The following is a 13,268-nucleotide window of genomic DNA, read 5'->3' on the forward strand; positions in this document are numbered from 1 at the left end:
CACAACTAATATCATACTGAATGAACAAAAACTGGAGGCATTTCCTCTAAGAACTGGAACAAGATATGAATGTCCACTTTCCCCACTCTTATTTACCATAGTACTGGAAGGTCTAGCCAGTGCAATCAGGCAAAAAGAAAGCAATAAAGGGCATCCAAATTAGAAAGAAGAAAGTCAAATATCCCTATTTTCAGATGACATGATCCTACATACAGAAAACCCTAAAGTCTTCACTAAATAATTACTAGAACTAATAAATGAATTCAGTATTGTGTCAGGATACAAAAGCAACAAGAAAAAATCAATAGCCTTCCTGTACGCCAATAACAAAATAGATGAAGAAGAAATCAAGAAAGTAGTGCCATTCACAATAGGTACCAAAAAAGTGAAATACCTAGGAATAAATTTAACCAAGGAGGTGAAAGATCTGACAATGAAAACTATAAAGCATTGGCTAAAAAAAAAAAAAATTGAAGAGGACACAAGTAAATGGAAAGATAGCCAATGTTCTTGGATTGGAAGAACTAACATAGTCAAAATATCCATATCACCCAAAGAAATCTACCTATTCAGTGAAGTCTCTATCAAAATACCACTGACATTCTTCACAGAAATATAAAAATCCATCTTAAAATTTGTATGGAACCACAAAAGATGCAATATAGCTAAAGTAATATTGAACAAAAAGTATCAAGTTGAAGGCATCACACTTCCTAACTTCAAAATAGACTATAAAGCTATAGTCAACAAAACAGCAGTGTACTGGCATAAAAATAGACAAATAGACCAATGTAACAGAATAGAGAGGGCAGAAATAAACCCACACACTCACAGTCAACTGATTTTCAAAAAAGGTGCCAAGAATATACAGTGGGGAAAGGACAGCCTCTTAAATGAGTGGTGCTATGAAAACTGGATATACACATGCAGAAGACTGAAACTAGACCCCCATCACTCACCATATGCAAAGATCAGTTCAAAATGGATTAAAAACCTAAACTTAAGACCTGAAACTATGAAACTACTAGAAGAAAACATACAGAAAACACTACACAAAAAGGGAGTGAGCAGGGCTTTTTGGAGCAAGACTACAAAGCCACAGATAACTAAAGCAAAAATACACAAATGGGACCACTTCAAACTAAAAATCTTCTGCACAGTTAGGGACACTATCAACAAAGTGAAATAAAAACCTAGAAAATGGAAGATAGTGTTTGCAAACATATCAGACAAGAGTATAATAACCAAAATATATAAGGAATTCAAACGACTCAACAGCAGAAAAATAACCCAACTTAAAAATGGACAGAGTATCTGAACAGACATTTCTCAAAAGAAGACATTCAAATCAGCACATGAACAAATGCTCATAATCACTAAATCTTCAGGGAAATGCAAATTAAAACCCACTCTCACCACTTCTATTTGACATAGTATTGGAAGTACTAACCAGAGTACTCAGGCAAGATAAAGAAACAAAGGGCAACCAGATTGGAAAAAAACAAAGTCAAATTGTCTCTGCAGATGCTATGATCCTATATACGGAAAAACCTAAAGATTCTACAAAAAAATTCTCAGCACTGATTAACAATTTCAGTAAAGCTGCAAGATACAAAATCAACAGACAAAAATCAGTAGCATTTTAATATTCCAATAATGAACTGACAGAAAAAGAATCAAGAAAGTAAGCCCATTTTCAATAGTCACCAAAAACTGAAATACCTAGGAGTCAATTTAACCAAGGAGATAAAAGATCTCTATGAGAACTACAAATTTACTGCTGAAAGAAATTAAAGAGTACACAAAAAAATAGAAAGACATTCCACACTCTCAGATAGAAAGAATTAACATTGTAAAAATGTCCATAGTGCCCAAGGCAATCTACAGGTTCAATGCAATCACCATCAAATTGCCAATGACATTCTTCACATAAACAGAAAAAATAGTTCTAACATTCATATGGAACACAAAAAAAGTCCTGAATAGCCAAACCAATACTGAGAAAAAAAGAGAAAAAAGAGAAAAAGGAAAAAGAAAAAACCACTACGTGACTTCAAATTATACTACAAAGCTATAGTAACCAAAACAGCATGGCACTGACATAAAAACAGACACTCAAACCAATAAAACAGAATAAAGAACCCAGAAATCAACCCACATTCTTACAGCCAACTGATCTTTGACAAAGGCAACAAGAACATACTATTGGGGAAAAGATTGCCTCTTTGATAAATGGTGCTGGGAAAACTGGATATCCATATGTAGAAGAATGAAACTAGATTGGTACTTCATGCCATATACTGAAATCAACTCAAGATAAATTAAAGACATAAGTAAGACATGGAACTATAAAACTCCTAAAAGAAAATGTAGGGGAAACACTTTAGTATGTGGGCAATGACTTTATGAATAAAACTGCAAAAGCACAGGCAACAACAAAAAAAATAATAAATGAGATTATATCAAACTAAAAATCTTCTTCATGGCAAAAGAAACAACAGAGCAAATAGGCAACCTACAGAATGAGAGAAAATATTTGCAAACTGCATTTGACAAGAGAATAATATCCAGAATATGCAAATAACTCAAACAACTTAACAGAAAATAAGTAACCAGATTTTAAAAAATGGGCAAAGGAGTTGAATAGGTGTTTTGCCAAGGCAGATATACAAATGCTCAACAGACACATGAAAAAATGCTCAATGTCACTGTGCATCAGGGAAATGCAAATCAAAACCACACTGATATCATCTCACACCAGTTAGACTGGCTATTATCAAAAAGAGAGAGAATAACAAATGCTGGTAACGATGCAGAGAAAGGGGAAACTTCCTACACTGTTGGTGGGACTGTAAATTAGTGTAGCCATTATGGAAAACAGTATGGAGGTTTCTCAAACAACTACAGATAGAACTGCCATACAATCCAGTCTACCGGCCATATCACCCTGAACGCGCCGGATCTTGTCAGAACTGCCATACAATCCAGCAATCCCATTTCTAGGTATATACCCAAAGGAATGGAAATCATCATGTTGAGGGGATACCTACACTCCCATGTTTATCACAACTCTATTTTCAATAGCCAGTATATGAAACCAACCTACATGTCCATTGACGTATGAGTGGATAAGGAAAATTTGTTATATATACACAACGGAATACTACTCAGCCATAAAAATAATGAAATTCTGCCATTCAGAGCAACATGGTTGAACTTAGAGAAAATTAAGTTCAGTGAAATAATCCAGGCCCAGAAAGAGAAATACCATGTCCTCACTCAAAAGTGGAAGCTAAATAAATAAATAAGAAATAAAGAAAAATACTACAATCAATAATTCATAGAACTTTCAAAAGAAGAGAACAGAACTGCGGCTACTAGAGGTGGGAAAAGGGGAGGTAGAGGAGGTTGAGGAGAAATTGGTTAAGGGCACAAAAATGATTACATTGTGTAATGTTAAATATACTAATTATCCTGACTTGAGCATCACATATTGCACACAGGTACTGATATTCAACCCTGTACACCACAGATATGTACAATCAATTATGTTTTGATAAAAATATATTTAAAAAATAAAAGTATATATGAGTATATTGAAATAAAGGTAAAATTACTTGTAAGTCATACCCCTTTAAAAACCTATTCTCATTCTCTAGATGCAAATGCTCATAACCATTTCTTTCCTTTTTTTTTTTTTTTAGTTTCTCAGGTATTATTCTACACATCATCTTTATACAACTATATCTTAATTTACCAACATCAAATAGTATCTACTGACACTCTGCTATGGAAAGATAAGGAAACGATTTATGTACATTATTCTCTACTTCTCTAACAATTTTAGTTAGTTCTGTTATTATTTTAATTGTTGTCTTGAAGTGGTTATCAATGTTGAGCAATTTGCCTAGGGGACTTTTTAGAAATTTGTTGAGGCATTTTTTGTTTTAATAATGATCAAAGATCACAGATTTGGTTCAGGTTGGGTGCGGGGGAATGGACCTGGGATGCTAGATGTACTACAAAGCAGAAGAGAGTCCTATAAAACTTCCAAATGTCCCAACAGACATTCACGTGTGCAAAACTCCTATTTATAATAATGTGAGCTTACTATCTCTGTGTAGACATAAATCCAAAGTATTCTGAATGACTTTAATAAACACTGATTTTTTCCAGAATACAACTAACATGTAAATCAAGGAAAGGTTATAGCTGATTTGTGCATAATTTTATCCAAAAGTATCACCATTTTAGTAAATAATGTTAGCAACAGCACTGTCACTTATTGTATTTGACCTATTAATACAACACTCCTATATCAGGCAACATTTGTTGCAGTTATATTTATAGTGATTCTACACACAAGTTCAAATATTGGAACACTTTATTATGTTTTTCATATACCTGGAAATATGCATATCCCCACTTTTTCTTGTGGAGAAATCCCACTGAACTTTTAGACCTGCATGAAATGTCATGGAGATGGCATTTCCTCCTCTGAGAAGTCTCACCTGACTTCCGCACGCAAAGATAATCATTGCTCCTCTGTGTTCCCATGGCACATCATTTATACCTTCATTACAGCTTTTTTCTTTTGTAATTATGTGTGTTTTTTTTAACCCCAATTATTATGGTTTCTCATCAAAAGAGTCTAATGTCCTTTTTATCAATACTTTCTCTCTCTCCACCCTAGGTATGACACAATAATTTGCACATTAGTAATCCATACATATTCATTGAATTACTAAAATATAAAAGGACTTTAAGGAACAAAGTTTGATATGAATATTGACTATTGTTATTGCTTATCTGTTGAGAGCAAAGAGGACATGTATTATATTTTAAATTCATCAGAAGAACAAACAGCAAATTTACATTTACAGTTTACTAAGACAAAGTTATGATATAATGAGAACAAACAGTCAAAGAAAGCAAGACACCACAAAACATGCATATACTGACACACAGACAGAAGAGGGTACGGAATAGCCTGCAATGTTAATTCAAATATAATAGGTTGAAGATTTAAATGTAAGAGGTGGGAAATGCAGTTACTATTCTCAGAGAAATCATATCTCAATTACATTCTACATGCACATGAAACCGTTAAAAATAATGGCATTTACAGTAGTACAAAATAACCCAAGGTGGCAGAGTTACCATTGCTATGGAATAATTACTTTTAATTTCTTCTGTGCATCTTATTTTCACATAGCTGTTTTCACCCAGATTTTCAGTTTCAAACTCTTTACTCTTATTTTAAAATACCCCACATTTAGCTAAGACAGCATGAATTAGTAGTAAGAATTTAGATTTCACAATCACATAGATTTGAGATTTAATCCACCTAACTTACATATGCACAGCAATATAACCTTTGTTAAGTAATTTCACCTCTCTGAGTCTGTTTCCTTATCTTGCAATGTTGTTCCGAGGGTAACAAAAATATATGTAAATCACCTAGAATGTAGTATTTACTTAATAAATAATTGATTATTATTATTGTCATTATCATTACTATTGGCATTATTATTAAAGCACCTGCATCTTGAAATAAGTGTATTTAACAAAAAGAATAAATGATTCAATTCCATAATGTATAAGGGAAAATTCAGAAAAGAAAGGGAATAATTTAAATTGAAATCCATGAAGAACATCTTCGTGAAAGTCTTGTCTTTGAAGTAAACACTGAATACTTCAACATCCAGTTAAGCTATACACTAAAACATCCTTATCATGGTGTGTCAAATATTTGTCTCCAAACGTAGAGACAGAGTAACTCATCAATTCAATTTACGGAAGTTAGAGACAAAAGATAAATAAAACAATTGAGATTTATCTTTAAAAAAGTAAAGATCTAAACCTGAATATTATTTATATACCTTGCTAACAATGGTTCTACAGCCTTTGAAAAATACCACGTGGATAATAAATATTTAGCAATAAAAATTATGAGTATATTTTGGAGTAGAGGGACAAAGATGTATATCTATAGATGTAGCATGTACCTGGTAAAATAATATGATAATTGTATCTTACTTCACTCTGATAAATAGGTTTGCCAAGACATCTAGAAATAGACTTCAGGACTGTGTAGAATTTTTGACATTTAAATGGTTTATGATGCTGACGGATGTGACAAAAATCTCAATTTGTTTTATTTTTCCATTGAAAACTACTTCACACAAAAGTTATGAGCAATTCATATTGGTCAAAAATGAGGAAAACAGCTTATTAATTAAAACTGACCTTTATATAGAACATGTATTCCACCTCACAGGATAAAACACCTTCCAAGATGTAACAAATTACCTCTATATACAAGTGACATGCAGTTAAAGGGATCTGTCAAAAGTTCCACTATAAAGCCATATTTCCAGGACTTCATAATTTTGAGAGAAAATTACATTGAAGATAAGACTTAACCCACCAATTCTCAGCCAAGAAAATAAATCTAAAATTTCTACTTAAGGATGTTTTAGGAAAGAGAACCTATACATATGGGGGCTTTAATCTCAGTGAACTAGTACCCATTAGACAGTTTCATCTGAGCATTTTATAAAATCTTTCCACATTTGTTCTCATTGTAAATATATTTACGATATATACTGCAAGAACTCACAAAACAGAAAAAAAATTTTTAATAATAATTTCCCAAATACACATACCCTAATCTTCTGTAGGCACATACATCTACAACACAAATGAGACATCGTGTTTGTTAAGCTACAATCAATCACAGGATGTTTCAATTACAAAATATGTATTGAAGATCTATTTTCACACTCACCCTTATCTTGTGCTCAGAACTAAGGATAATATATAAGAAACATACACTGTAAATCAATCCATCACTCAATAAAAGAATAAGAATATACAATATTTAACACTGTCATCTAGATACGGACTATACTGAAAATAATAAAATATATAATAAAAAAAATGTTCTCTTTCTGCCAGGCAGGAAAATTCAGTATAGAAAGTGTAGTTTGGTGGCATGGTGTTTGAAGAAACATGAACCTGAGACTGAATTCTTGTTTGGCTACTTTCTGGGTGTATGACCATGGATGAGTCCAAATTCACCAAACTATGGTCCTAAGCCTCTCTATTTTCTTCCCACAGCTGTTCAAAAGAAATGGTTGGTCCATTTTCACAGAAAAGAGTAGCTTCCATCCAATTCCCCAACATTTTTCAGTAAATAATCTCTCCCCCTTGGTCTTACACAGAACTCTACTTACACCTTTTTTTATTTTGTATTACAGTTAATCGCATATGCCTTAATGCTCACTTTTAGTGCTAAAGTTAAGCACTAACTTTCCACTTATATACTAGCCATAGTACAAAAAACTACATATTCTTTGATTACTATTAATAGAAACATCTGCATCGTATAATGATAAATTACAAAATAAATATTAAAAATATAAATAAATAAATAAAACAGAAACACCTACATTCACTGTAGAACTAGAAAATGCCTGGGTACAGAGCAATTTTAATAAATAGTTGTTTAATTGAAAATTCAATCAAGAAAGAATTTCTTAAAAGCATATTCTTCTTTTCTATAGCAAATGGGGGTAATTTTTAAAATTACCTCCTAGGCTATGGGTATGGAGTTATGAATTCATTTAAGAAAACCTTTATTAATGACTTCTCTTCACCCACTATGATAAGTTCTGGTAATACAAACAGAAGTCTGAAAAGTTGCTGTCCTCAAAGATATTAGTGGGAGAGATAAATCAGTAAAATACTACTTTTAGTACACTGTTCAAGGTACTGTACAAGAACACAAAGCAGCAGAATCTATACCTTCCTCACAGAAAGCTTCCTGGAGGTCATACCACCTGAACTACCTTAAAATATGTAAAAAATCAGCCAGGTAAAGAAATGTAAAAAGGAGTTCCAGGAAGATTATGTATGGAGGAATAAGGTGTGTGTCTAGACAGAGAAAAACAGAAACTAGATCTTGGAAGGCATTGTATGGCACGCTATAAGAAGGTTAGATTTTATTTTTTATTTTAAAGGCAGTAAAAACATAAAAGCAGGACAGTAATGCAATCTAGCCTTGGGACTTAGAGCCCAGAGCACTTTCACAGAGAAAAAAGGAGAAAGCTGCCTCTGTGGTGATGAGCTGATCACAATAGATGAACTGGTAGGCAGGAGAGCTAGAGGAACAATGAGTCTGAGACGGTTCACCCTGTCATGCAGACTCTTTCGGACCATTCTCCTGCCACACAGACTGCACTGTTTCAGGAAGGCATGACTATAGATCAGCCTTTGGAGAATTTACATATATAATCATGTCAAGCTCTGCAACTGCATTTGCAGTTCCTAAATTAGACTTGTATTTCTAAATGAAATTTTAATTTACATGCTAAAAACAGAACCCTTAAAAACAACATCTGGCTGGCTTTCCTAACCTATATCTGCCGAATTCAATGTTCAAAGAGTTCCAGCACAGTGTTCTATACACTGTGGCCTATCAAAAGTTCTGGTGGGCCTCATAAATATCCCTCAGCAATCACTGGGTACCCACTCTGGGCTAGGCACTATTCTAGGTGCTGGAGATCCAGATATGAATAAGCTTTAGGATATTCTGGCAAGGAGTGTAGAAGGGGAGGTGGAGTAAACAAGCTTAATAAAGTGTTTTACACTCTCTGATATATATTTACACACACACACACACACACACACACACACACAAACACACACACACATTGTAGAATGACGACCTAACAAAAGAAGGAATAAATCTCCTATGTTGGGAAAGGAAGAAGAAAGAATCCAGAAAATTTTTCTATAGAAAAGGCAACACGTGATACTTGAACTGAGTCTTTAGTCGGTTCCCATAAGGCAGACAAGGTGTGGAGTTAAGGTTCTTGAAAGGATAGTTTGCTCTGAAATAAAAGGCCTAGAGATTCAAGAGAACATCATAGAGATATAGAAGTCAAACTATGGAGAACCTTTTTATGTGTATTTTAAAATGCACACTTTATCCCATAAACAATTGAAATTATTAAATGGATCTTATGCAGTGAAATTATAATATTTGCTTTCTACAATAGAAAGAACCCTCTGGCAGTAAAATGAACAATGGATTGGAGAGGAATGAGGTTATACAGAAAGTATAGTTGGGAGGCTGGAGCAATAGTCTAGATGAGAGATCATGAGGGTCTGACCTAAAGTAAAAGCAGCACAGATGGAAAGTGAAGATGAAAATGAGAGATATGCACAAGGCTTACTGAATAATTAGATGCCGTAATTCCCCTAATTGTTGTATCTCATTCTTGGAAGTACATTTCTCTTGTAAATGGATCAATGATAATAAGTGAATATAAAAGAAAAGAGTATAAAAATCAAGAATCAGCAAACTGCAAACATAGCAATATTAAATTCTCACATTTTCTGGGAATAACTGATACTCAAACAGGCTCAAGACTTACAAAAAATAAATGCTTTTTACATAATTTTTTTAGGTCTTTCAAGGACAGAAGACTAGCCATGAGGACAGATATCCAACTCAAGATTCAAACAATCTTCATGAGTAAAGATGTTAGAACCAAATTGGCAAAGATAAACACAGAGCCCTGTACTTAGCTTGTACAAAAAATCAATTGCACAAATGTTGGTCCATCCTCATAGAAGGAAATGTGAAAAAAAAAAAAGTTATGGTTGATCAACATTAGAAAAAATTAATGCAACTTATGACATTAATAGAAGTAATTTGTCCTGATTATGTAAAACAAGTTTTAATGCATTATGTACCAATCAGACCACAGATAAAGAACACTGGCCCATTTCAGGCATCACATTTTAGGACAGGAACAAATAACAGTATTTACATAGGAAGAGAATCATGACCATGTTGAGTGAGCTGAGATCCATATTCAATGATGAGAAGTTGAAAAACTTAAAAAGTTTAATAACAAATCTGCCTTCAAATCTACAACACAGTAGCTACTCCTAATGTTTAATAAATAAATGAGAACACAAAACTAAAGGAACACATTACAATTCCCTTCAAAAATCTGAAGAGCTAACAAGTAAAAGAAGAACTGGACTATCAGACTTGCACTATTAGGCTGGACTAGAACCACCAATGGGTAGATTCCAGCTCAATATTCAAAAAAATAAACAAACATCTGATGAACATAACTATCCAAAGTGAAATAAGCTGCCCTAGAAAAGTGCTCTCCTTTTCATGAGAGCCATTTAAAGTAGAGGCAAGATGATCATTCCTGGCATTTTCTGAAGGAAGTTGGACAAATGGCCTCTGAGTATCCTTTAAAGTCTGTGATTCAAAGAACTCACTAAGAATCTACTACATGTCCAGCCAGTAAGAAATACCAAAAAACAAGCATAAAATAAATAAAACTTAAGATATGGTTCCTGCTCTAAATACACTTATCTCAAAGTTGAGAGGATTCAATTAATATATGTGAAACAATTAAAGAATAATTAAGTAACAAACTATATACTGCACAAGATGAAAGATAAACTCATTGGAAAAGCCTCTTGTAGTTGGTGAGACTTAAGCTAATCCTCGAAGGATGGCCAATTTTTGGTTTTACCATTTTTATCCTTTGGCTAATCATATAATAATTTTGCTCTTTTTTCAATTCATTGAAATAATGCCATTTTTTCTACTATCTACTGTATGTGGGAAAATAAACTCATACTGTAATGGCTAAATATCTCAGGTAATTTCTACAATACTACTAGTGAAGAATAACTTATTTAAAAAAACAAAACAAAACAGTGTTTTAGATCTTGAGGTGGGGTGATACCCTAAAGGGCATTCAAATAATGATGGGAAGGATAGCTGTATTATATGGGTAATATGGAATCCCCATGAATAAACCCTTGAGAGTCTTTTATTACTTAGAGACTAAGCATATTTCTTTAAAATAAAAAAAAAAAATCTCTCCCATATTTATCCTTGAATATGTTAACTAAATATGGAAGTAATCAAGTTGCATTAAAATCTTCTAAATTTAAACTTCACAATAGATATGTTATTCTTGTTTCTTCACATTGCCTAACAAAATGTCTTCAATACAACAGATGAGTTATAAACAGTTGAGTGAATGGATGAATAAATGATTACATGAAAGAATACAAATGTAGAAGCTCTCTCAGATTATGCTTGTATCTTTTCAATAAGTTAAAAATATGTGAAAATTATGTGTATTTAATCACTGTAGACAAAATGAATCAACCAGACTCAAAGAAGAATTTGGCGAAAAACAATCAAACAATAGCTGCCATTTTTTGAGAACTTATGATGTGTGACACATCAGGTTAAACATTTTATATGTTATTTCATATAACACAATAATCCTACAGAGTAATTCTTAGTTCCTTCATTATACAGATGAGAAAAATGAGGTTGAGAATGGTTAAGTAACTTTTCCAATATCATGCCGTGGGTTAGTGGAAAAGCTATAACTCAAGTCCAGCTCTGATTTCAAAACCTACCCATTCATTCACTTATTCATTCAATAAATAGAGTGACTACTGCATAGAAGAAACAGTTCTAGGTGTGGAGAGAGTAGCAGATAAAGCAGACAACATTCATTCAGTGATTCTTGCAGCAAATATTATTGAATACCAGTTACATGCCACACATTATTCTTGGCACTTGGTATACTACAAGAAACAAAATAGTCAAAATCCCTGCCCCATGGAACTTATATTCTGGTTAAAGAGATACTCAGTAAATATATAACTATATAATATTATGGCAGAAATGATACCACGGTTCCACCAAATCTCATTCCCTTTTCTCTCCTGAGTACATTACCTGACTACATTTCCCAGCTCTTTTGCAATTAGGGAAGGCATATGACTGTTCCGTAGCCAATGTAATTGTTAGAAAAAGAGATTGTATCAATTTCTGACCTGCTTTCAACACAACCCTCCATATTCTCTTTCCCCATTCACAGCCAAAAGCAGAAAAACACACAAGCCCCTAGCAGATAGAGGAGTCATATGTAGGGAAGAGCTTGAGTCCCTGAATGGCCGCATGACCCTCCAACCAGCACAAAACTATGATGAGAGTAAAAAATACATTTTATTGTTAAAGTCAATGGAATTTGGGGTTTATCTCTTATAACAGCAAGTCTACTCTTATTAATACAAATATAATGACAGGCAGTGAAAAGTGCTATGAAGAAAAATAAAACAGATAATGGGATTGAGAAAGAGAAGGTACTATTTTAGATAATGTGGTCAGGAAGAACTCTCTGAAGAAGTGACATTTTATCTGGCACCTGCATAAAGTGAGGCGGTGAATTCTATGAAGATCTAGGGGAAATGCATCACAAGTAGAAGAAAGAACAAGTGTAAAGATCCTGAAGCAGAAATAAACTTAATGTTTGAGGAACAGAAAGAACTAACAGAAATTGAGAGCACTGTTCTATTGGAAGTACAGGTAAATTAACTTCTGAAATATCACTGAAATGAAATAAATATGTGTAAGGAAAGTAATTATGTCTTTACCAATATCAGTGGTTCTCAATCATGGGCAAGTTTGTCCCCCAGGGGACATTTGGCAATGTCTGGAGATATTTTTGGTTGTTACAAACGTGGGAAGTGCTACTGGCATCTAGGAAGTAGAGGTCAGGGATGCCGAATAAATAGCCTCTATTTATTGGCCCACAACAAACCTGGCCCAAATTGTTAATAGTACCAAGGTTGAGATGTAACCTAACCTAATAAGTCAAAAAAGTCTGCTTGGAAGAAAAACATGATATAAACCCTGAAAGGTAAGTAAAAATTACTTTGGTGAAAAGTAGAAAGTGGTCCAGGATGATGTATTTACAACCCAAAGGCCAGCAGAAAGATATATCAGGGCATAGAGAAGCCACAAGAGAATTGACAAGACTGGAGCACAGAATACAAAGAAGAGCTAACAATGCACACCCATCTCTACTCCAGTAATACTGATCTCCAAATTCATTCCCATGCCACTGCTCATGTTGTTTTCATTACCTTGAGATAAAGGGGTGGGGGAGTCTGAAGTTTAAGCCCCTGCCTTAAAAGCTACATCATTCCAAAACATTTTAATTTCAACTTGCTGGATAAGATGGTTACATAAACATACACTTACATTAGCTAACAAGTCAGCAGCAAATGCCAAAACAGTCTTTTTCTGATGTTCACCCAGAAGCACCACAAAATAACCTCTTCTTAACTCAGCAACCTAAGTATCTGCTTTGAGTTTGGCAAGGACACCTTAATGTGTTTTTACTGACCAATCTATAGTA

This window comes from Cynocephalus volans, chromosome 8, assembly GCF_027409185.1.
Source record: "Cynocephalus volans isolate mCynVol1 chromosome 8, mCynVol1.pri, whole genome shotgun sequence".
Classification (NCBI taxonomy): domain Eukaryota; kingdom Metazoa; phylum Chordata; class Mammalia; order Dermoptera; family Cynocephalidae; genus Cynocephalus; species Cynocephalus volans.